The following is a 21,353-nucleotide window of genomic DNA, read 5'->3' on the forward strand; positions in this document are numbered from 1 at the left end:
TGCTGAGATACGCACCCTGGCATTCTTGTGCTGTGGAACACTTCACGGCAAAGTATCTAAGCGAAAATCATCTGAATCTTGTCAAACGATGGTTTGATCACATTAAGATGAAAAAACAACTGAATGTGTGTTTACTGGGCGCAGGTCCAGGATGCGAGGTGATTGCCTTTTTAAGAGCAATGAAGAGATTCTACAGCCTTCTGGGTGACGCAACCATTGACATCACAGCAGTTGATAAACAAGCCGAGTGGGAAAACACGTTTCGTCGTATGCTAAATCGTGCGGCACACGAAGAACTGAACCTGCCCTACTTATCGGCTCGTTTCTATCAGTGCGATCTGTTAGCGAATTGGCCCCCGGAAGTCGTGACAAGTGTGAGAAACGCGGACGTCATCCTGATGGTGAAAGTATTGTCCACGCTTTCATTTCAACGGAAACGCTGCCGGTTATTTCTACGGGTATGAGGGCGAACTCTGATATTTTGTATCTTTTTTATTGTAAGAATGTGACCGTAATCCATGTAATAATCTGCTTATGTTCCTCCATCTGTGTCTGCGACTTTAATAACTCAAAGCCTAAAAAAGCTTTTGACCAGATTCCTGTTTTTCCCCGAGTCCGCCCCATTGACACCTCAAATAGCAGCGAAGGGAGTCGAGGGAAAGGTTTTTGTAATTACCTCCTTATTAATCTTTGCTTTACTCAAGCAGTTTTGAGGAAATGTTCGCTGTGGGAGTTGTAGTATTTTATAAGGCCTGCTAGTATTATGTAAACTCTCCTCCCATCTGGGTACGCCTGTAGTATGGTATAAAAGTCTTTGTTCAGCCTTGTAAAAAATTCTCACACATCCATTACTGGAGACGATGATTTTGTCTGATTCCATATGGATACTTTAATTGGAAAATCCAGGGAACTCGCGGGTTATGATCCCTGAGTTCTCTGTGTTATGATCACCACTTTCCAAACCGGGTGGGAAAGACAGGAGATTGAACCCAACCATGGGTTTTTTCACAACTTGGCCAAGTTGGTCTGTCTCAGGCTAACTCAGTTTGTAACATCTAGCAAAAACATCAAACCGACCGAAGAAAACATGCAATTAGAGACAAAGTGTACTGACTCCTCAGAACCTTAGTTGCTTTGTTGTTTAAAACTGCAACCTAATCTTTTCTAAATTTCGGCACTTATTTTTAGAATATTCTTCTGGACTTTTATATCAAATACGCCATGAAAAAAATGAAAAAACGAATTGTGAATGTTTAAATTATTATATTTGGAAATAGTGCAAATCCATGGAGTGTACTATATTTCTGTCTATGTAGTGCATTTGTGCATATTATCTATTTAAAATAATTCATGTTCATGCCAGCCTTGAAATTTCCACTGTACAACTCTTTATTTTGTTCTCTTTCAGAAAGTCTTCGACGAGATGAAACTTGAGAGTCTTCTGTTTTTGTTGGACAACAGTGGAGCAGCTGATGCCAATAAAGATGGTGTTCCTGATTTTCTGCAAAAACGTTTTTGGGATGAAGTTATTAACTACTACGAAACAAATAAGCCACTTAAGATGTTTAGAGTTACAGGGGCACGCAGTTCATCCACATTTCAATTTCCTAACGAAGAAATTCAAGAAACAATTAAGGAGATTTCTGAGGAGTATAATATTCTGCCAAACGAAACTTTAAGTACCTTTGTGGGGTTCTGGGTGAAATCTGACACTTGGGTAGAATAGATTGTGTTCCTGTTCGAATCCAGCAACAAAAATATCTAGTCCCTTATGAACTGGATGCAGAGTGTGTGGATGCCATAATAGTGGAGTTAATACTCTTGCTATTTGGTTGTCCTGGAGTGTAAATAAACTTTTTTAAATTAAAAATCCAAATTTCGTTGTTATCCTGCTGTCAGCCAACAGATGATTATCAGTCCGAAAGCATGCCCAAATGCCAAGAGCGAAAAAGATCTCAGCTTTCTGCAAAAAAATTTATGGTAATTGTTCTCTCTGACTACTGTGGTTTTCTTTATTAAAAAGTCAGCAAGATGTTATCTATTGTTTTGTTAGTGTTACCAACTTTGTAATCTCTGTGCAGAATATTAAAGGAACAGGACAAAGGAAGTGAGTAATTTCGTCTAGATCAAAAATCGGTATAATCCTCAACAGCCCCAACCATCCCAAATCCTGGATTGCGCTGCCCTGCCATTAGTATAAGAGACTCCTTCGTTGATATAATCCCAAGCAGCCTTATACAATGACAAATTACAGGTATTAGAAGTACCATAACAGGAAACATTGCAAATTTGGAGATGTTTGTTGCCCCTGGACACTTCATGAAACAACTTGGATTCTAAATATATCTGTTATATTAGCTTTGAAATTTATTTTGTTTTAATATGTTTTTCTAATGCGAGAGAGAAGAAGAAATTTGCACAATTTTATTCCTTTCTGTATATGTCAATCAGAGTGTTAACTCCTTTTATTTTAAGATTATTCATTCATGTTTATATTTTATTTTTATCTCTTCAAATTGAGATTTTAGTGAAAATTAAGATCTGTGTTTTTAAGCGTATGTGATTGCTGGAATGAAATCAGGGTTATTTGTAGATATGTACAGTTGTCTGCACATTAATGGTAGCACAGTGTATATATACGAGAAAACGTCATCAATTCAGATTATTTATAATTCGGATTACCTTCTGATTTTTATTTATGAGAATGTCTATCTTTTCTGAAAATAAAAAAAAAAAATACTTCCCTTGGATACAACTATCCATTTATCCCAACATTCTTCCTCGAATTTATTCAAGCGGTCCAGTTCCACAACAGATGGAGGTTTGTTCCAACAATCAACCACCCGCTGTATAAAGGCAAAAAATTCCACTCATCTATCCTGCAACATGACACACTAGCCTATAGACACTTTCATACGCATAAAATAGGTAATGATTATCATACAAAACATCAAACATAAAATCTTCAGGGACCTTCCCTAGAAACACATGTAAACAATCTATTGGCTTCAACCAGGTCCTTTGTTACTATAAACAGAACAGGACCAGGGTATGTCTGCCAGGGGCAAAGGTTGATGACGTTGTAGAGCGAATATCATCTTTTAAGGGCACAAAAGGTGATATAGTTGTACACGTTGGCACTAATAATATTAAGAGTAGGAGACCGGCAGAATTACTTAACAAGTACAGGTCACTGTTGAACAAAAGCCGAGAATTAGGGTTGAATTTGAAAGTGTCTGCAATTCTGCCCAGACACGATAGGAGGGAGTACATGATGAGAGCCTTGTCAATCAATTCGGCCCTTCAAAGACTGTGCAAGGCTCAAGGGGTAGGATTTTTTTCAGCCTGGTCTGTGCTTGTTAACAGGAGAGATTGCTTCTACAGGGATGGGATACACTTAAATAGAAAGGGTGCAAGAATATTTGCTGATGCTATCGAGGCAGTGTTAGGTGGGTCGGAAAACTGCTAGCTTGGGGGGAGACAAAGACCAATAGATTGACAGTAGCCACTGGCAGAGGTGAAAGAGATTCTTGCACTGCTTCTATTCGAATGAGCAGAAGCCTGAAAAACAAGATGCATGGTATTTCAGAGACTGCTGGGAGCCATTGCGGTACAAGTAAACACATGGGTTGTGTTAGGGTAGCTAAGAATAGAAACAGGTGCAGGTATACTTGCGTGTACACCAATGCTAGGAGTTTAGTAAATAAATTTGATGAATTTGAGGTATTGCTCAAAACATCGAAGGCAGATATTGTTGGGATATCAGAGATGTGGTGTCACACAGATATAAGGGATGCAGAACTAGAATTTGGGGAGTACAACGTCTACAGAAAGGATAGACAGGATAGGAAGGGGGGAGGGGTTATGCTATTAGTTAAGAAACACATAAAAACCAAGGCAGTGAAGCCAGTCGACATCGATGGACAGTGCAGTGTTGAGTCAGTTTGGTGTGACATAAGCATTGGGAGATCAAAATTGAGAGTAGGAGTGTGCTATAGGCCTAATGACTCTGATGAGTATAATAAGATATTGTACAGGGAAATAGAGTGGGCCAGTAAATCAGAGAGTCTTATAATGGGGGATTTTAATTTCCCAGATATTGACTGGAATTTGGGGGCTGGTCACTCACACACTAGCAGGGCTTTTGTGGATTTATTGGATGATTGTTTTCTACATCAGCATGTTCGGGAGGCAACTAGAGGGAGTAATACTCTTGATTTGATTATCAGCAGTGATTCTTCATGCATTAAGAATCTGCAGATAAAGGAACCACCAGGTGGCAGTGATCGCAGTGTGCTGAAGTGGGATTTACTCAAAGAGGTAACTACCATTAGGGGTAAAGGGAAGGGTTATTGCTTCCGTAAAGGCAACTACGATGGACTGAGACAGTATTTAAATTCTATACAGTGGGACCAACTGATGATGTTACCAACAGCAAATGCAAAATAGGAAGCATTCAAACAATTAACCTTGGAAGCTGCTGGGCTTTACATACCAACTAAGAAATATTGTTCAAGGTTTAGGCCTAAATGGATGTCAGATGAACTAATGAGACATATGGCAGAGAAAAATGGATGGGATAAATACAAATTAACACGTGACACAGAAGCCTATGATAGATACAAGTTGATATGCAACCAAGTTACAAACGAGGTTAGGCAGGCGAAGGCAGATTACGAGAAATCTTTGGCAAGGAACGCAAAGAAAAACAGCAAAGAGTTCTTTACTTATGTAAACTCTAGAAGGAAGGGGATGCATCAAATTGGTCCACTTGATATCGATGGGTCAACTGTTGATGATCCTGCTCAGGTGGCTAACAAACTAAATGACTATTTTGCATCGACATTCACACGTGAGGAGTTATTCAGCGAGGGGAATGCCAGAGGTGTATTCAACTCTAGCGGTAAGTTACAGAATCTTGAAATAACTGAGAGTAAAGTGGAGGAGAAATTGTTGAAGATAAACACAAGAAAGGCACCTGGGGTGGATGGGATCTATCCAGTTATTAGCATTAGCATTAGCATTAGCATTAGTAGAGGCATTTGATGCAAGAAAGCAAGCTTATTCAGCATCAGCCAAAAAAAAAAAAAAAAAAAAACCCACTCCCATTTCACCCCTCCGTTCGTTCGAAATACCTGTCCAGTTGAGCTTTAAATTTGTTTAGGCTATCAACTTCCACAACAAAGGATGGAAGTCTGTTCCACCAACCAACTACCCGCTGGTTAAAGGCAAATTTCCGCACATCTATCCGACATCCGTCCTTCCTCAATTTGAATTTATGCCCTCTCAGGTGATTATTCTGAGCAAGATGAAGAATCCCATTGGCATTGAGCATGCTCAAACCATTCAAAGCCTTATACACCTCTATCAGATCACCTCGCCGGTGCCTAGTGTCCAGACTCTGCAATTTGCAAAACTTAAGCCTTTCTTCGTAAGAGCAACCCTTTGTTCCATTTACTAATCTTGTTGCCCTTCTCTGTACCCGTTCCAGCAGCTCTACATCCTTCTTGAAATGAGGCCTCCAGACCTGTATACAGTACTCAAGATGTGGCCTAACCATTGCCTTATACAAGGGAATAATCACCTCCTTATCCCTGCTAGAAAAATTCCTGTATATCATTGACAAGACACCATGAGCTACTCTTGCAGCTCGTCTGCACTGCTCAGAGAACTTCATATCTGCCTGCACAATTACCCCCAGGTCCTTTTCATTCTCCACCACTGTCAGTGTAGTACCGCAGAGTTGATACGTTGCTCTGGGGTTACTGTTTCCCATATGTGGTACTTTACATTTGTCAATGTTAAACTTCATTTGCCACCTCTCAGCCCATCTGTTCAACCTTTCCAGATCCTGTTGCAGCAGCATAGCGTCAGTAGTGTCCTTAACGACCCTGCCAACCTTTGTATCATCTGCAAACTTGGACATTAAACTTGATATCCCATCATCAATATCATTCATAAACACCGAAAACAACAACGGACCCAACACTGAACCTTGAGGAACTCCACTAATAATATTAGTCCACGTTGAGCAGTGTCCATTGATTACAACTCTCTGTCTTCTGCCACTCAACCATCCCCTTATCCATAGCAGCAATTTGCCTCCAATGCCACACTGCTCCAATTTATGCAGCAGTCTTCCATGTGCAACAGTATCAAAAGCCTTTCTAAGATCCAAATATATAATATCAAAGTTATTCCCTGCATCCAGTTCTTTTGTGATTACATCATAGTATCCAATCAAATTGGTGAGGCAAGACCTGCCCTTAACAAAACCATGCTGCGTCTGAGCTATAACGGAATTCTTGTCTAGATGATCCTGCAGTGCTTCTTTAACCAGTGCCTCCATTAATTTACCTGGAACAGAAGTTATCAGCCTTTGATCCTCCTTTGTGAATTGGGGTTACATTTGCACATCTCCAGTCTATGGGTACCTCCCCTGAGTCCAAAGAAGCTCTCATAATTATGGCTAGGGGTTTGCATACTTCCTTTGCTGCCTCCTTTAATATAACTGGATAGATCCCATCCACCCCAGGTGCCTTTTTTATGTTTATCCTCAACAATCTCTCCTCCACTTTCCTCTCAGTTATTACAAAATCATCCAGCTCATTGCCAATGTTTACTTTACCTACATCATTCTCCTTCCTGAATAACTCCTCATGCGTGAATGTAGATGCAAAATACTCGTTTAGATTGTTAGCCACCTGAGCAGGATCCTCAACTGTTGAACCATCAATATCCAGTGGACCAATCTCATTCATCCCTTTCCTTCTCAAGTTCAAGTATGTAAAGAACTCTTTTCTGTTTTTCTTTGCATCCTTTGCCAAGGATTTTTCGTAGTCTGCCTTTGCCTGCCCAATCTCCTTTGTGACTTGGTTACAGACCAACTTATATCTATCATAGGCTTCCATGTCACCCATTAATTTGTATGTATCCCATTCATTTTTCTTCTCTGCCACATGTCTCATTAGTTCATCTGACAACCATTTAGCCCTAAACTTTGAACAATATTTCTTAGTTGGTATGTAACGCCTGGTAGCCTCCAAGATTAGTTCCTTGAATGCTTCCCATTTTGAGTTTGCTGTTGGTAACATCATCAGTTGGTCCACAGTTATATTAAGGGAGGCAGCAAAGGAAGTAAACAAACCCTTAGCCATAATTATGAGAGCTTCCTTGGACTCAGGGGAGGTACCCATGGACTGGAAATGTGCAAATGTGACCCCAATTCACAAAGGGGGATCTAAGGCTGACACAAGTAATTATAGACCTGTGAGCTTAACTTCTGTTCCAGGAAAATTAATGGAGGCACTAGTTAAAGAAGCACTGCAGGATCATTTAGACAAGACTTCAGTTATAGCTCGGACACAGCATGGTTTTGTTAAGGGGAAGTCTTGCCTGACCAATTTGATTGGATACTATGATGCAGTCACAAAAGAACTGTATGCAGGGAATAGCTTTGATATTATATACTTGGATCTTAGAAAGGCTTTTGATACTGTTGCACATGGAAGACTGCTGCACAAATTGGAGCAGTGTGGCATTGGAGGCAAATTGCTGCTATGGATAAAGGGGTGGTTGAGGGGGAGAAGACAGAGAGTGGTAATCAATGGACACTGCTCATCGTGGACTAATGTTATTAGTGGAGTCCCTCAGGTCTCAGTGTTGGGTCCATTATTGTTTTCTGTATTTATAAATGATATTGATGATGGTATATCAAGCTTAATGTCCAAGTTTGCAGATGATACAAAGGTTGGCAGGGTTGTCAAGGACACTACTGACACTATGCTGCTGCAACAGGATCTGGAAAGGTTGAGCAGATGGGCTGAGAGGTGGCAAATGAAGTTTAACATTGACAAATGTAAAGTACTACACATGGGAAACAGCAACCCCAGAGCAACGTATCAACTCTGTGGTACTACACTGACAGTGGTAGAGAATGAAAGGGACTTGGGGGTGTTTGTGCAGGCAGATATGAAGTTTTCTGAGCAGTGCAGACGGGCTGCAAGGGTAGCTCATGGAGTATTGTAAATGATATACAGAAATTTTTCCAGCAGGGATAAGGAGGTGATTATCCCCTTGTATAAGGCAATGGTCAGACCACACCTAGAGTACTGTATACAGGTCTGGAGGCCTCATTTCAAGAAGGATGTAGAGCTGCTGGAACGAGTACAGAGAAGGGCAACAAGATTAGTGAATGGAACAAAGGGGTACTCTTACGAAGAAAGGCTTAAGTTTTGCAAATTACAGTGTCTGGAGACTAGGCACCGGCGAGGTGATCTGATAGAGGTGTATAAAGCCTTGCATGGTTTGAGCATGCTCAATGCTGATGGATTCTTCCTCTCGCTCAGAATAATCACCTGAGAGGGCATAAATTCAAATTGAGGAAAAACAGATGTAGGATAGACGTGCGGAAATTTGCCTTTAGCCAGCGGGTGGTTGGTTGGTGGAACAGACTCGCATCCCTTGTGGTGGAGGTTGATAGCCTAAATAAGTTTAAGGCTCAGCTGGACAGGTATTTTGAACGAACAGAGGGATGAAGTGGAAGTGGTTATTTTTTATTTATTTATTTATTTTTTTTTTTTTTGGCTGATGCTGCATAAGCTTGCTTTCTTGCATCAAATGCCTCTACTAATGCTAATGCTAATAACCAAGTCACTAAAAATTGTTTACAGGATAAGGCAAAATTAGAACACTTATCTAATTCTGCAGATAGAGTTATAATTTTAAAAGTCAAAATTTTAAGAAGCCAAAAACAAGAGGAGCAACACGGTCATAAACATATATACATAAGTACATAGGGCGCCTCCTTAGCCAGGTGGGCAGGAGCAGCAATGCGTGAGAATCACGGCGAAAAATCTTAGAGAAATCGGAGAAAGAAAGGTTAAATCCAGACAGGTTGCGCTCAAAAAGATCCACCAAGAAATCCTTTTCACAAGTGTCCCAAGGAATGTCATAAATAACCATGGTTGGATTAAGTTTTTTAAGAAGTTCAGTCTTTAAATGTAACTCACCAAATTTTGGACACTCTTTGATGTTTTTAAGATCCAGTAAAGAGTCCGTCTCAATAGAAACACCTTTATCTCTAATTTTTCTTATAGATTTGATTTTAACGTGCTTCAGGTCTGATTTTAAGTTTTTGGTAATGGTAGAGTGAACCTCCTCGCTGGTAACAAGCGAAGAGCTTTCATCTGGTTTAACAATAATGACAAAGCTATTTTGAGGCTGGGAGGAAGAAGGAATACCAGCGAAAGAAACAACATAAATCGACAGTGGAAAGGATCCAGTTCAAACTAATGGCGCAAAGAATCATGGTTTGCAACCTTTAGAACGTCCAGGATTTGGGATGGGTGGCCGCTATTTAGAATCATACCCACTTTTTGATTTAGACGAAATTACGTTGAATATCTTTTTGAGTATATCTGGAGGAGTGGGACAAGCCACGATGCCAACCCCCAAAAAGGGTTGGCATCCTGGTTCCTCATGCTACCTAAAAGCAGTTCCAGTGTATGTTGATGTTGTAATAGGGTTTTAGGGGCATCAGCGACTAAGGCCATATTGTTCCAAGTATATCGTCTGCAAATTGCTGTGTTCTGAGGTTGATTGTTTGCTGGACGAAAAACCAGAGTTTCCGGGAGAGAAAACCACACTACCCTCACCTGAGACTAACTCAGCCACGTTATTATTATTATTATTATTAGCTATATGGTGCAAGGAAGCCTGAGGCTTATGCTACACCATCCAAAAAAAAAAAAAAAAAGAAAAAGAAATTCCGAGTTACCCAGAGAGAGAGAGAGAGAGAAGGGAATCACCAAGAAAGAGAAGAATGATGATATCCAGCTCAGGACCCTGGGTGTGCCAAGCCCATACCCACCAGATGTGAGCCCCTGGGATTTGTATGAAAAATTCAGACTTGAACTCAGTTCTTTTCCACCCGTTGTGGGGAGGACGGCGATCCTACCAACTGCGCTACTCAAGAGAGCTTCCAGTGTATGATGAAGGAAGTTAAATAGTAAAATGCATACATATTTAAAATAGATATTCTTTTAATATTCTGCACAGAGATTACAAAGTCTGCAATATTAACAAATGTTTTTAACTTCGAACAATCACGCTACCACACTTCTGGGTTTCCTTTTCAGCTCCCTCGTAGTGAAAATTTCAAATATTTTCTCGATTTCTTGATCTACTCTAGCCAATGGTCAGATTTTACCCAGAACCCCACAACAGTACTCAAAGTTGCGTTTGGTAGAATATTATACTTCTCGGTGATCTCCTTAATTGTTTCTTGAATTTCTTCGATAGGAAATTGAAATGTATATGAATTGCTTGCCCCTTTGACTCTAATCATCATAAGTGGCTTATTTTGTTTGTGGTAGTTAATAATTTCATCCCAAAATAGTTCTTGCAGAAAAACAGTAAGACCATCTTCATCAGTCGCCCCACTGTTGTCCAAGAAAAATAGAAGGCTCCAAAGTTTCATCTCGCCGAAGAGTTTCTGAAAGAGAATGAAATAAAGATTTGTACAGTGGAAGTTCGAAAGCTGGCATGAATATGAATTATATTGAATAGATAATATACACAAATGCACTACATTGACAAAAATATAGTATACACCATGGATTTGCAATATCTACAAACTCCACCAGAATATTGTAAAATATCGTATTCTTGCACACTAATGGAATGACTCAAATTATCATCAAGGAATGTGTTATTTAAATTTCTCTACATCTGATGAGCATCACATCAAATTGAAGCAACACTGCACATGAGCAGGTGTCTGTGATTATATTCACGGTGCAATTTTGTATAATTTGTATTATTAACACGTAGAAGATTAATATGATATGATAATTTTAATTTTCAGAATTCGTATTTTATTTTTTCTCATGTCGAATTTGGTAAAAAAGTCCAGAAGAATATTCTAAATAAGTGCTGAAACCTGGGAAATGTTAGACTAGATGTTTTAAATTCCAAAGCAGCTAAGAATATGAGGAGTCAGTCTAATTGCGTGTGCTCTTTGGTCGGTTTGCTGTTTATTGCTAGAGTTAGCCTGAGACCGACCAAATTGTGAAAAAAACTCACAAAAATTCCACTCGACACTGGTGGCTTCGAACTCATGTCTTTTCCACCCGGTTTGGAAGATGGTGATTATAACCCCAGTTTTACCCGCGAATGCCCTGGATGTTCGCATTATAATGTCCATTTGTAGTCAGCCGTCATCTCCAATAATTGATGTGGGAATGTCAATACACAGCCAAACAAAGGAAGACTTTTATACGATACCACAGAGCCAGAGGGCTAAATATTATTGGGACTTAAGGAATTATATAATACTAGAATAATCGTAGCCAATGTTTCGTCAAAACTGTTTGAGAGAAGAAGTAAAGATTAATATCGAAGTAATTACAAAATCCTTTCCCTCGGCTCCCTTCACTGCTAGCTAAGGTGTCAGTGGGATGGACTTGGTTAAAAAAAAAAAGGAATCAAGTCGAAAGCTGGTTTAGTCTTTGAGATAGTCAAGTTCCAGACACAGACGAAGAGACATAAGCAAATTATTATATAGATTATGGTCAAGTGTTTACACTAGAAAATATCCAAATATCTGTGTGCGTCACCATAAGGATACGTATTTCAAACGCAATAAACTTACCTGTAGAAATAACTGGCAGCGTTTCCGTTGAGATGAAAGGCCGGCCAAAACTTTCACCATCAGGATGACATCCGCATTTCTTACACTTCTCGAGACCTCCGGAGGCCAATTTGTTAACAGATCACACTGATAGAAACGAGTAGATAAGTTGGGCAGGTTCAGTTCTTCGTGTGCCACATGATTTAGCGAGCGACGAAACGTGTTTTCCCAATCTGCCTCTTTATCCATTGCAGTGATGTTAATGGCTACGTCACCAGGCATGCTATAGCATCTCTTCATTGCTCTTAAAAAGCCAATCACCTCGCATCCTGGACCTGCGCCCAGTGAACACACCTTTAGTCGTTTTTTTAGCTTAATGTGATCAAACCTTCGTTTGACAAGATTGAGATCATTTGCACTTAGATACTTTTCCGTGAAGTGTTCCACCGCACAAGAATGCCAGGGTGCGTATCTCAGCATATAGACAAATCTCCTAAGTGCATTATTGTAAGGCACACCATGTTCCAATGCCTGTGGAGAATAGCTGGATTTGATTGTTTTAAATTCATCTTGAAGTAACTCCAAGAATTTCTGGTCTTCGACAATTCCCTCTTCTCGAAGTTCTGCTTGCGCAAGACAAAAAAAAGTCTTCAATGTCTGGTCTGCTGCCTCTCTGGCTATAACATATTTTTCAGGACTATTAGTGGCCATTTTTGCTATCAGAAAGCTCTGTTAAATGCAGAGCCAAGATTGAAAACGGAGTCACTCACAAGACACTCTCTTGCGAATGATAATCGAAACTACCCGGCGGTGTTTTATATGAGCTCTAACGTTGTTTAGTTAATCAAGTGGGAAGTCATTGATTGGTCGCTCCTATCAGTAGTAGTAATAGAAGTAGCGACCAATCAAACACGACGATACAGGGGATTTCCCAACAGATTGCCGTTTACTCGTTGCGACAACGTAAGATAGCATGCACAACAGACGAACACACAGACTGTATTACAAGAGAAACTCAAAGTAGAAGTGGGTCACGTGTTCAAAAATATATTAATAAATCACAGAATGGGTTATTTTGATAGTTTAATGTCTTATAAAAACAATATGAAAAAATTGTGGTCAATGTCTTATGTACTTTCTGCAATTTAAATAACAGAAAGTACGTAAGGCATTGACCACAACTGACCATCTGAAGCAATTTCCATTGTTCTAAGTTCTAGAAAACAAAAAGATTAAGGTGTCTGATCTTAAAAACGAATTTCACATTTCCCGTAGAAGCATTTTAACGGTAATACATGAGCATTTAAGGATATCCAAAGTTTGTGCAAGATGGGTTCCGAGCAACCTTTCCATTCATGGAAAACATCAGACAGTGTCATCAAAAGAGAATTTAAATCTAATTCTTGCTAATCCAGATAGATTTTTATTTTATTTAGTGACTGGTGATGAAGCTCGGTTTCATTTCTATAATCCTGAATTCAAATTAGAAAGCATGCAGTGGAAGCAGAAGGGATCTCTCTAACCCAGTAAAAGTTCAGAAACCAACCATCAGCTGGAGAAGTGTTGGCCTTGATTTTGTGGGATCGAAAGAATTATTGTTAACCGATTACCTTGCACCTGAAACCACAATAACAGGGGAGAATATTATGCCAGGCTGATGCCAAAGTTCAAAACTAATTCGGAAAAGATGAAGAGAGGGTCATCAAGTCTTGCTTCTCCGTGACAATGTCCGGGTTGCATGAGCTAAAATTCAATGTAGATTTGAATAATTAACCCTCATACAGCTGAAATCCCAGTGGCTTGAAGGATTAGATTCTATGCAGATTATATGCATATATAAGTGTACTGAACTTCGAGGTGAGTAAAACATAGCCAATGATTTACAAGTAACACAAACGTCGTTAAGGCATCCGGACATCAAAGAAACATGAAATGGATTTCATAAAACAAGAACACACTATTAGCAATTGAAGTCAGAAAACCAGTGCAACTTGTTTCATGTAACAGATCTCACTGTAATTTTCCGTTTCAGTTGCACTGCGTTCCAAATACATAGTAGACTACCTACAATGAGAGACAACCCAGAATTTAATATATCTTTTGTGTTGATAGCAGAAAAGAATGAAATATAATTACAACTTGGGAAAGTATTCAAACAAAAATGACAAAGAAAAAAAAAGCCTGAGACCAAATCTCAGAATTTGTGAGGGGCCAAGGCTATCCTCCTCCTTACTGCAGCTCACAAATGGTCAGAGGAGCAGTGGAGCAGAAATACTACAATCATTCTATCAGAAATGAGAAGATCCTCCATAACAGTGAACAATCTTCTAGTAGTTCCATCTTATGGCCAAAGATGGAACTACACACTGTTAATTTCATTGAATAAGTACATTATTTTTTTCATAATTACATGTCTTTATTTCTGATGTTAATAGGCTTTGTAAACAAGGGAGATGCTCTCGCAATTCGAAGCACTCATCACAGCTGATTCACTCAAGTGAGGTGACTGCATCCTTAACTGTTGTTTCAGTACATTTGGCAGTTGCTTTCAATTTAGAGAGCATCCCCACTGATTAAAATGTTGAGATGAGCTCAACATCCCAGGTGAGGTCTAGGTCTGTGTGGGAAGTCGCCCTTTGCACCCTTTCCCCACTAACAATGATTTGAATATTAACACCTTTTTTGGTCAAGAGTTCACTTTGCTTCAGTGGCACTACTGATGAAATAGGGAAAGCTTGAGATGGTTTGATTGCAGCGCGGAAACTTCTGGTTCATAATAAATCTGGGGCGGACTCCACCTTTTTGAAAGTAAATGGTGAATCAAACATGGACGTAAGTAACTCTTATTAACTCAATTGGTGCTAGATTTGTCTGTGGATGCAAAGTCAAATCCGATTGGCTATTGAGTGACCGCCGTGTGATATTTTATGAAATCTATAAACATCGAGGAAAACAGCCTTGGCTTGCTTCAATCAAGACACTTTGCTGTTGAGTATGCAAACTGGGATAGCTTTGAAAAAAAGTCTTCAGCAGCCTATGGTCACGCTCCCCGAATTATCTAACATGACAGGAGGGGGAACTCTAGGGAGGTTTTGCAAATATTATCTATGATGCATGTTGCTGTGAAACGGAAACATAAAATATAGACAGGTTAAGTGGTGGACATCTCAGCTTTTAAAGAAAGACTATCAGTCTTCGTAACAAGTATGTCCATGCCATCGCTAAACAGAAATTTGATTGCCGGAAAAGGTTGATGGAAACAGCAGGAAATAATGACCCTTGGAGATTGGTTTATAAAATTTATACTGGTAAATTCACAGCAGCTGCTAACGTATATTCTATTGGATAGGGCACCAGTGAGACGCGTAATTGGGAACATTTCATGAGTGCAATCTTGGATTATCTTATAGGCAATGAGAACCAAGGTGTTAATATAGAATATCGTCATATGCATGCATTGAATAAGTCTTATGGTAATGACATTGAAGAATTACCATTCACCCGTGATGAACTTCTCACCGTTGTTAAGTCCATTAAAAACCTATAGGGATTTTACCGTCTGCCGATTGTTATGTATGGTGCATCAATCTGGGTTGGCTGTGCTAAACTGCATAGTCTTGGAATCGTAGAAAGATGCAACTGTACTTGTGGTGATCTGGAAACACGGCAACCTGTTTTATGCTGATTTAGGCTGGGAATTAATCAATAACTTTGTTAATTTTACTTGTTTGGTGGATGGGACTGAATCGGTACTTATTAAAACAAGAGAAAATTTTATTGCCTTTCAAAATTTTGCAAATTTAGCTTTCGCAAGAAAGAATATTCTTTTGCAATTAGAAGAGTTAAGATTAAAAAATGGATGAATTGATGGCATGTACCCTTTTATTTTTATGGAATAGTATGTTTTTTTTTTTTTTTTTTGTTGTATAGGAATAGAGAAATTTCTTTGGAGAAGTGGACAGGATGTTGGTACTGCTTCCTTCATGGGTGGGTTGGTATCGACTTCTGCTCCTGCCAACATTGTTGGCAAGAAGCCTTAATTATAGTTTTTCTTGCGTTGATACTGCAATAACAGCTTCTTCGAGATTGGTTTAGCTTATTATTGTGGGTAACTTCTGCTGAGCTCTCTAGCTGCTGGTGGATTGATGTTCCTTGAACTGCCTATCTTAGTATTAGCATTAGTATAGGCATAGATTCAAGAAAGCAAGCTTATACAAAAAAAAAACTAAAAAAACTTCTAATTTCACCCATCCATTCGCTCCAAAACTTTGTATAGTTCTTCCTTGAATTTATTTAAGCTATCAAATTCCAAAACAACAGATGGAAGTCTGCTCCAGCAATCAACTACCCGCTGGCTAAAGGCAAATTTCCTCACATCTATTCTACAACTGTCTTTCCACAAATTGTACCCCTCAGGTGCGGAATCTGAGCAAGAGGAAGAATCTCCTCAGCATTGAGCCTGCTCAAACCATTCAAGGCCTTGAACACCTCAATCAGATCATCTCGTAGGTGCCTAGGCTCCAGATGCTGCAAATTGCAGAACTTAAGCCTTTCTTCCTAAGCACACCCCTTTGTTCCACTCACCAATCCTGTTGTCATTCTCTGTACTCGTTCTAGCAACTCTACATCCTTCCCTTTTTTGGAGATTACTGCGGGTTTTTGCAATGCGATGATCAATCTCTGGGATGTGATATTCATCTGTGGTCAGTGTCCCTTCAGTGGGTTTTGTTGTAACTACTAGTATTGATTGATTATGTTGAATAGCTGCTTCTAACCAAGAAAAGTGTATCCTCCCAACAATGAAGTTTGGTGGAGGCAGTATCATGGTATGGGACTCCTTTCATGGTTTGGCTTGTGCCCATTAGTCGTTATCGACAAAACCATGAATGCTGTGCAATACCAGGACAACCTGGACAATTATGCATTTCCAATATTATGGCTGATATGTTGATATTTGGTTTTTAGGAGCATTAGCAACTAAGGCCATATTGCGTGGATGTGCGGTGGTCATTCCCTGACCTTTCTGCATCCTCCGTATTTGGTGGTCACGGGCTCGAACCCCGGTCTAATCAAGAAGCGTGCGCTACTCACTGCCGCTCCTGCCTACCTGGCTACTGAGGCGCCAATATTATGGCAATACTTCGGGGAAGGCCCATACCTGTATCAGCAAGACAACGCGCGATGCCATACTGCTGGAGTCGTAACAGAGTGGTTTGAGGATATGGGTGTGAAAAAGTTGGATTCGCCAGCCCAAAGTCCTCGTCTGTACTCTATCAAGCATCTTTGGGATGTATTGGATCGTTGGGTACGTGCACATCGAGATCTCAAAAGAACAAGGCCGAACTGTTGGCTGCGTTAAAGGCCGAGTGGAGGAACATATCACCTGACATTTGTAAAAAGCTGGTTGAGAGTATGCCGCGAAGATTGAAAGCCATCATAAAACCTTTAATAAAAGTTCTTTATTTGTCTAAAGGCAGGTGTCCGGATATCAATGCTAGGGCAATATATTCATAAAAGTCTATTCCATTCACCATGTTTATGTGCATATAACAACTCGACTCTCAATTGACGGATTTTCATGAAATTTTGTGGTTCTTTGGTTCATATTCAAACACTTAGTATTAATATAAACATTACAAGTGCAAATGACGCAAGAAAGCAAACTTATAAAACATTAGCCAAAAAAAAAAAAAAATCATACCCACATCACCAGTCCATCCTTTCCAATAATTTGTCCAGTTCATCCTTGAATTTATTGAAACTCCCCATCTCCAAAACGGATGGAAGTTTGTTCCAACAATCAACCGTTCTCGGGCTGAAGGCAAAACTCCTCACATCTGTCCCACAACAGCCCTTCCTCAATTTGAATTTATGCCCCCTCACGTACGCAGTCTCAGCAAGAGGAAGAATCCCATCAGCATCTGAAACCATTGAAAGCCTTAAATGCCTCAATATATCACATTACAGTGTCTAGTCTCCAGACGCTGCAATCTGCAGAACTTAAGCCTTTCTTAGTAAGAGCACCCCGTTGTTCCCCCTCATCAACCTCGATGGCGTTTCTGAACCCTTTCCAGCTGATCTACATCTTTCCTAAAATGAGGCCTCCAGATCTGAATGCAGTATTGAGGATGCAGCCAAACCATTGCCTTATACAATGGGATAATCTCCTTATGCCTGGAGATTATCCCATTGTATAAGGGATATCCAATGGGATAATCTCCTTATGTATCATTAACAAAACCCCACGAGCTGCCCTCGCAACCTCTCTATACATCTACACTAATTCCAATTTGTCACAACGCTTAGATAGGCAACATTGATAACACGAAGTATTGTTTAGAGTCGAGTTCAGGGGAAGGTCATCATTGCGATATCACTGGCAAGATTACTTATCGACGCTATTATGGAGTAAATAACAAGCCTTTGTAAACTAATCATTTAATGTATGGAGTGTCCCCTGATTTAAAATTGCTAACCACAGCTAAACGTTCCATTGTTCCATTTGATCGTTCCACAGATCAAAGGTCATGATTGCGATGTCACTGGCAAGACTACTTATCGACGCCGTTGTGGAGTAAATAAAATATATTTGTAAACCAATCATTTATTGTATAGGAGCGTCCCTTGATTTAAAGATACTCACGAACCACAGATATGTTTTTATATGACATTTTAAAACTTAAGGATATAGATGACAAAACGCTAGAAAATTATTGTAACAGTCTCCAGTCAATACTTTCGGTCGAAAATGAATCAGATATAAATGCAAATGATCTTCAAGAAGAATTACGTGATGTATCCCGAATGCTACCATATTCTATGAAACCTTTGGATGTTTTAAATTATTTGTGCCAAAATAACTTAATTACTTTGTATCCGAATACTGTTGTAGCTCTGAGAATTTTATAAACACTCCCTGTCTCTGCAGCTGGTGGGGAAAGAAGTTCTTCCAAATTAAAATTAATAAAACATTACTTAAGAAGTTCAATAAGCTAAACAAAACTTAGAAATCTGTCATTAATAAAAACAGTATTCGTACATTTTGTGCAGTTTTTTTTTTTTTTTTAAAATAACAATCGAAGGTTATTTTAAAGAAAAAACATTTAAGGGGTGGCATTTCGAAGACTTGCATCATACTGAGAAAATCTACCGCACGTCTCTGGGGGCAGCACACCAGATGTGGGAACAATATTCCATGGTAGGGCGGATTTGCGATTTATACAGAGTGAGCAGCTGTTTGGAAGAAAAGTAACGCCGAGAACGAAAGAGAAAATCCAGTTTTTTAGATGCAGAAGAAGCAATATTTGTAATGTGCTTGTGCCAAGAGACATTAGAAGTCAAGGTAATCCCCAAAAGAGATATATCATTTTGCCTAGAAATCGGTGTGTCACTAAAGATAAGCATAGGAGCAGAAGAATCCTTTATGCGAGATATAAGACAAGACTGAGTTTTCGAAGGGTTGAAATCAACTAAGTTGTCTTTGCCCCACTGGAGAATTATGCCAAACACGATCGAAAGCCTTTGAGATGTCAAGAGCAACTACTTGTGTTTCACTGAACCTTTCCATTGAATTAGTCCATAAATGGGTAACATAAGCCAGAATATCATCAGTGGATCAACACTAACGGATTTCATACTGGCGATCAGTGATCAAACGGAAGGTTTCTAGGTAGTTTAAGAGTTTGCGGTTAATTGATTTCTCCATTACTTTAGAAAGAGTAGAAGTAATTACAATGGGACGATAACTGGATGGGAGGGATTTGTCACCCTTTTTAGGAACAGGCTGGATATGAGCAAATTTCCAAGCAGAAGGAAAAACACCTTTGGAATAAGAAAGTGAAAAAAGGCGGCAAAGAATAGGAATAAGTTCAGGAGCACAGGTTTTGAGAACAAGTGGAGAAATACCATCAGGACCTGGAGCTTTCTTATCATCAAGATTTGTCAAAATCCTTCTGACATCCTTTTTACGGAAGACCACGGGAGTCATTGAATGGAGCGTGTTGGGAATGGTGAGAGGTGTTTTACCAAGATCATTAATACACGACTTGGAGGAAAAATGGGATGCAAGAAAGTCAGCTTTATCCTTGGCTGAAGTGACAACAAAATCATCTGGTTTGGACAGGGGTGGGAGCAGAGATGGGCAAAAGTTGCGGCCAATAGCTTTGGCAAGAGAGCAGAATGCTCGGCTACCATTAGGGCAAGAAGCAAGTTTTCTACTCTTAGCCTGTTCAAACTCTAGTTTGGACTGATTAATAACTGCTTTACAATTGTTGCGAGCTTTGGTGTAGGCAGAAAATGAAACTGAAGAATTAGAAACAAGCCAATTACGATATGCAACATTCTTCTCTTGAACAGCCTTAGCACATTTATTGGAAAACCAAGGTTTAGTTAAAGGACGAGATTTTAAAGTGGAGTTTGAGATAAAGGATTCCATTCCTGCAAGAACAATTTCACTCACACGATCTGAGCAAACGTTGACATCAGAAGTTTTGAAACAGTAATCCGACCAAGGAAAAGAAGAAAAGAAATTTCGCAGGTCATCCCATTTTGCGTCTTGTAATGCCAAACAATATATTTGCACCTTTCAATGCTTTTCAAGCCGTCTGGGTGGCTAGGCGTGCGTTTTAAGCGCTAATGCAACTGACGCTATGAGGCGTGCGTTTATTGCGACTATAACTGCATGTATTACGGCGGTTTTCTTTTTCCTGGACGAAAATCCCGCTTCTTCGTGAGCAGAAACCACGAAAACTTTGTCCACGCTGTAAAAGGCCATAAGAATTCCTTGAGTTAGTAAACGAATTCGAACGCAGGCCATTTGTACCAGGAATGAAGATGGAGGTGATAATAACCACTCCAATACGTGCTAAGGCATATAATCTTACTTCGGCCACACATGGAGTTTTCTGTTTTCTTCATTGATAGCATTAGCATTAGCATTAGTAGAGGCATTTGATGCAAGAAAGCAAGCTTATGCAGCATCAGCCAAAAAAAAAAAAAAAAAAAAAAAACACTTCCACTTCACCCCTCTGTTCGTTTCAAATACCTGTCCAGGTGAACCTTACACTTATTTAGGCTATCAACTTCCATGACAAGGGATGGAAGTCTGTTCCACCAACCAACCAACCACCCGCTGGCTAAAGGCAAATTCCGCACGTCTATCCTACATCTGTCTTTCCTCAATTTGAATTTATGCACTCTCAGGTGATTATTCTGAGCAAGAGGATGAGGATGAATCCCATTCGTATTGAGCATGCTCAAACCATTCAAGGCTTTATACACCTCTATCAAATCACCTCGCTGGTGCCTAGTCTCCAGACTCTGTAATTTGCAAAACTTAAGCCTTTCTTCGAAAGAGCACCCCTTTGTTCCATTCATTAATCTTGTTGCCCTTCTCTATACTCGTTCCAGCAGCTCTACAACCTTCTTGAAATGAGGCCTCCAGACCTGTATACAGTACTCTAGGTGTGGCCTGACCATTGCCTTATACAAGGGAATTAATCACCTCCCTATCCCTGCTAGAAAAATTCCTATATATCATTGACAATACACCATGAGCTACTCTTGCAGCCCGTCTGCACTGCTCAGAGAACTTCATATCTGCCTGCACAACCACCCCCAGGTCCCTTTCATTCTCTACCTCTGTCAGTGTAGTACCACAGAGTTTATACGTTGCTCTGCAGTTACTGTTTCCAATATGTAGTACTTTACATTTGTCAATGTT

The sequence above is a fragment of the Mastigoproctus giganteus genome, chromosome 10 (assembly GCF_048544385.1).
Source record: "Mastigoproctus giganteus isolate SK-2022 chromosome 10, ASM4854438v1, whole genome shotgun sequence".
Taxonomy (NCBI): domain Eukaryota; kingdom Metazoa; phylum Arthropoda; class Arachnida; order Uropygi; family Thelyphonidae; genus Mastigoproctus; species Mastigoproctus giganteus.